The sequence below is a fragment of the Helianthus annuus genome, chromosome 17, assembly GCF_002127325.2.
Source record: "Helianthus annuus cultivar XRQ/B chromosome 17, HanXRQr2.0-SUNRISE, whole genome shotgun sequence".
Taxonomy (NCBI): Eukaryota; Viridiplantae; Streptophyta; class Magnoliopsida; order Asterales; family Asteraceae; genus Helianthus; species Helianthus annuus.
Window position 1 is genome coordinate 97,027,922 of NC_035449.2, and position 5,852 is coordinate 97,033,773.

General features: G+C 36.8%; 1 long non-coding RNA gene across 1 annotated transcript; it reads right to left on the reverse strand.

Moving 5' to 3' along the window:
- Nucleotides 1-3,732: 3,732 nt before the first annotated feature.
- Nucleotides 3,733-5,386, reverse strand: LOC110926266. Its single transcript, XR_002585091.2, has 3 exons — nucleotides 5,285-5,386; nucleotides 4,410-4,462; nucleotides 3,733-3,784 (listed from the first exon to the last, which is right to left on the reverse strand). It is a non-coding gene; the product is annotated as an uncharacterized LOC110926266 (long non-coding RNA).
- Between the last annotated feature and the right edge of the window lie 466 nt (nucleotides 5,387-5,852).

Sequence of the window (5,852 nt, forward strand, 5' to 3'; positions counted from 1 at the left end):
CGATCAAAATAATCACGGGTGCACACGGGATTATAGTGATAGGCGTATGAGAACCATAGAGTGTGCTACTGCGTATGGTAATACACGGAACGTGACATGACACCGACGACGAAACGGATGTAACATGGTCAAAACATGGTGGACACGCCGCTGGTACTTCCTATATATAAGTGTTTTCACCATGTTATCAAACTTTCGTAAAACGTGCCATGAGAAATTCAGTGTTTTGCAGACCTTTGGACCTATTACAAACTTTAAACAACTCACAAACGCATTATATCCGATTATCCACGACAAGACTTCATTCTTACGCTATCCTTATACTTGCATTCATTAAGCGTCAATCATACGCCCCGTGTTCCTATATCCATTCCCTCATATGAACCTCGTCACAATCAAGCTTGTTTAAACATTCAAATCCTAACTTATCTTATTACCTTTAGAACCGAGTTCCTATTCTTTATTCTTGTGTAAACGCGTTTAGTAGATCGTGAATACTTTATCTTACCAAACCTCCTCAAACAACTTCTACGAATATGTGGTCTTGTACTATCTTTAAAACTTCCTACGCCATCTATTTTACTGATTTCAAACCATTTTATGAAGACCTCCTTCGTAAATACAATACATTTGTAAAACAACGCCAAATTTAGCAATTCAAAATGATTTTACCTATACGTGGTTCATCCATGCTTATGCCTCAAAACCATTTTATTCCGACAAATCATTTTTACAAACTTACTTTCCCAAAATCTCGTACTTTTCAAAACGTTTCAAAATTTCAAGTCTCAGACTCTTACCAAAACTCTTTAAGTCTACCTCTTGAATAAATTTCGGGACGAAATTTCCTAAAGGAGGGGAGACTGTAACGCCCTGCTCTTTTCCGTATTTCTATTTTTAGAAAACTTGTATTCTTTCAAAATCTTATTCCAGCACTAATCATTAGCATCCGATGCTTTAATTATAACAAAACTTGGTCATTATATTTTTTTTTATTAGTCGTACTTGTTTTTCATTCAAATCATGCATACACTTACACTTGATTCATACTCGTACCCTTGTAAACACATGTGTAACTTACAATCAATGAATGATTCTAGATATCCTATACGTGCAAACACTTGATTCTACGTTCACAATACACAACCTATACTTTAGCTTATACAAACTTATCTAGTCTCATGTTTTTTTTAAACATTTATATATGTATATGATTAATAAATTATAAATTACTTAATATTAATAATACATACAATTATTATAAAAAAACATAAAGTGCCTATTTGAAAGGACTTTAAAAATTATTATTATTTTTTTTTTTGTTTATGGCCGATCATCAAACCACAGCTCAAATCATGGCTGATAAGCTTATTAGACCATCTTTTATTTATTATACTAAATGGCTTATTGCACCCATATAATACAATAGGGACTTAATGGTCAATAAAAAAATATAACCAACTAAATATCGCCAAAGTGGCGGCCAGAGCATGATCCGAAGTCAGCACATTGGCTGATTCCCTTTTTGGCTCCATTTCTTTTAATCTTTATTTTTTTATGGTTCAACTCCCACCGACTCATATTAAAGGCTTAACCCATTTAACTTCCTTTTGTCTTCATTTGAGAAACCCTAGCCAACACAATCCTGTTACTACACCCTCAACATTTCTCACTTTTTTTTTCCTACTTCAAACTCTCTACACTTGCTAGAAACCCACTTCGAATAACCCTCCCTGTTTCGATGAACACACACTCACCACATTTACACCTTGCCGGAACGACCATACGACACCGGAAGACACTATGAGATCGCGCCACATGTTTCGGTATATTCGCCAGAGTCGGAGTTCGCCGGAGCGCCAAGCCCGTCGTCGGTAACCAACCGGAGAATCCAGTCGTCGTCGGGAAACTCGAAGACGACTCGCCAGAACTTCAAGCTTTTCACCGGAGTAAACGGTCGCCACCACCACTCATAATCTCTTCATCGCTACTTATTGTCGCTTCTACTCGTCTGGAACCACTTCGACTGTTGTTACGTCGGAACCGACTCGGCTCGCTCGGTATATATTTTCCTTGTTTCATTTTGGTTTTGTTTCAATCTTCTGTCAATATAATTTTTGTTCCTTTCATTTTGTTAAACCTTCCGCACCTTGCCGGAACTTTCAAGACTTCGACAGAGAACAGAGAAGAAGACCGCGGACCAGCGGCTCCTCCCTTTCTGTTTCGGTATATTCCGTTCCCGACTTCTTCGCTCCACATATTCCTTTTGTTAATTAAACTGTTATATGAAAAAAAGATGGGATAATTTATTATGTGTAACCTATAATGTAAAGTCCATATTACCTTATAATTATTAGTAGTTAGAAATGGGTCTGGTAGTATTTATAATCGATTTACATTAATCGATCATTATAAATAATTAATAGTATTTATTATATTCTTTATTATTTCGAAAATTCAAAGATAAATTTTCATTTTAAAACCCATTATTATCACTCTTTTCACTAATAGTTTCAACAGTTATTATTGTTGAATTCGTTTTCCTTTATAATTCAACTTTAAAATCTAATATTGACATTTACATTTAATAATTCATTATAATTCCTTTATAAATTTTAAAGGTTAATGATGAAATCAAATTGTAATATCTAATTAATTTGTAAACAATAAACCATTAGGACTTATATTTAACCTACAAATTTCAACGAATTTATTATATATTTCGAAATATAGGGTAATCGATTCCCGTTCGTTATTTTGGATTTTCTCCATCTTCTACTCGTGCGTTATTTCAAGGAACCTCCAAACGCAACCAATGTGAGTATACTCGCAACCCCCTTTTTATGTTTACCACTTTTTGGGGTGTAACATGTTTTACTATTAAACTACACTTAAACTTATTCTTTATGCAATGCACAAAACAATCCTTATACATGAATACTATGCTATGATACTTGATGCTTACGTGGACCATACTTATGTGATATGTTTTAGTCATTAGCTCTCACGAGCCTCCCTTCGACATGTATAGCGCTATAGGAGTAACGCACCGCCCCCCTTAAACTTGGGTCATGTTGAATTAATTGAACTTTCTTGCGTAAACAGAGGTTGGCTAGAAATATTGCATGCCACGCTAGGTTGATCTCGTATAGACTAAGTTGCCATGTGGATTCGTTTTAAACTTTTAAACTTATACTTATACTTATGCTTAAACTTGTATACTCGCCTTTGCTTTTGCATTGAACTTTATTTTAAACATGTTACAGGTTGAGGATGATGATGCTATGAAATGAAGTAGCGTTGATGTCTAGATACACATATAGACGTTTAGGTTTAATCGATGTATCAATTTTGATTATGTTGTATTGTATTTCCTTTGAACTTGACGTTATTTGATTTCTTTGTAATGTTGACAAATGAATTATGAAATGAAATTGGTTTATTAAATATTGTCACAAATAGCGTTATGATGTCTCTAGCAATCTTCACACTTCGTCTCTGTCACACCCCCAAAATCCACCTGCGGAGTATCACCGCTTGGGAGCGTGACTGACCAGGATCAAGCCACCAATCATATTGAACATGTAATTAATATCAAGTATAATAAATGTAAAACCAATCATTCAATATGATTGGTGTCCAAAACATAATCATAGTTTATAAGTATAGCGGAAGCATAAGTACGAAAACCCAATGTGTAACATATGTTCAATAAGTTTCAAAACATAATCCATGCTCCACAACGACCTGCTCCTCCCTGTGCAAGCTCCATGTATCTAACGACCTGCAAGGCATGTAACAGAGGATCAACAACTAGTTGAGCGAGTTCACAGTAAGTAAATGCGTAACAGTAAGTAACGGGTGGCTCTACTGGGCCAATAGTAAATTATACAGGTGGGGGCTTCCCATGTTATGTGACCACTAGACTATTCGTATTATCCCTGTTCTTCGTCCGAGAACAGTAGCGCGTATGAGGTGTGCGTAGGTTTTACGCACGTATCCTTCACAACCGAGGATAGTAATATGTATAGGTATCCTTCACAACCGAGGATAGTAATATGTAATGCGTACACGTAGGTTTTACGTGCGTATCCTTTGTACCGAGGATAGTAAATGGCATGTGACCACGTAGGTGTTATCCCAACCTACGGAAGGAGTAAGTAATGCGTACACGTAGGTTTTACGTGCGTGCCTGACATCCGAGGCAGTAATGGCATATGACCACGTAGGTGTTATCCAACCTACGGAACCACGTAGGTGTTATCCCAACCTACGGAACCGTCCTGACATCCGAGGACCATGATAGGTGATAGTCTAGGAAAAACGTTTGTACGTTATAAGTCAATTGAAACCTTTAACCCATTCCCACGACCCGGGAATCCCATGCCTTAGTAGGAGTGTGAACTCACCTTGGTTTTGCTCGGTATTCTAAGATATGTGCTCACAGATAATCAGTCAAGTCCTAGAGTACGCACGTGTACATAATCAGTTTGTATTCACGAAGTTCGCACATAAGCACAATCATAGCGGATAATAAATCAATGATCACCAAGTAGCACAGAATACGTATTCAAGCTCATACAAGTCATGCTTTAACGACAGTTAACTAACTCAATTAACTTTTAACAGATTCTAACCAAGTTACTGTGCAGTTTACCCTTTCGGCGAAACACCCTTGTTTCGCCGTGAATCCCTTTCGACGAAACACCCTTTGTTTCGTCGTGATTGCCCTCGGCGAAACACACTTGTTTCGCCATGATCGTTTCGTCATAAATGGTTTCGGCGAAACGCATTTGTTTCATCATGTCAGTTTCGCCGTCAAGCGTTTCGTCGATGCCTTGGTTTCGTCGAATACATAATAGTTACAGAAATATCACAGAACCCTAATCATTCGTCTAACCGATACATTAACACATCATCAAATATTATGATACAATCAAACATCATTAGAATGAAATCCTGAGAATATTAACAATCATAAGCCAACATAATCGTCCATGTCAATTTCAGTAGTATAAGTTTTCATTAAGTGATCAGTATCCATACCATACTATTTATTTTATTAAATTTGGCAGTTTGCCTTTTTGCACACCATACTCGGTTTCAACCCAACCCTAGCATCGACAAGATCATGCAAAAATAACCAATTCTCGAACATTAATACCACTAATCATCATCAGAATCTATTATGCCTGAAGCCCTAATCCATAACGACAAGAATTTCAGCCGCATACATTTAAGGAGTATAAATCACAACTCAATCAATTAAAGATAACACACTAACCAGAAACTTGATTGGCTAGGATGATGTCACGAGAGGGGGAGGGGCTCCTGTTGCCATCGCACCGTATGGGTGGGATGGTGGTTGCTTAGGGTTTCATGTAAATATTTTACAACTTAATAACATGCAAACTAATACCACTATTGTATATGGCCGACAAGTTTGTTTAATAAAATAACCCCATTGGACCGAACACCTTATATGGGCTTCAGTTTATTTTAATAACATGGGCTTCAGTTCACAGTTAAGTTGAGTGGGCCGAATATACGGCCAATACCTTTCCTTGGGCCGCCCAACCCAACCAATCGGAAAACACAAGAAATCTCCTAATCCCACCTATGATTGACCGCCCAATATTACCAATCACTTGTTTTATGAGACTGACTTATTTTTATAGAACAATGTGCACCTCCAAGTACATATATAGTAGCCGCCAATCTTTCTTTTTTTTTTTTTTTTTAAACCAATGTTCCACAAGATCCCATATAAACAATTACATATAAATTTCCAAAACATTCATTAAATAAATCAACAATGGCCGACAAGGGAAAGTTGTTTTCCTAATGCTATT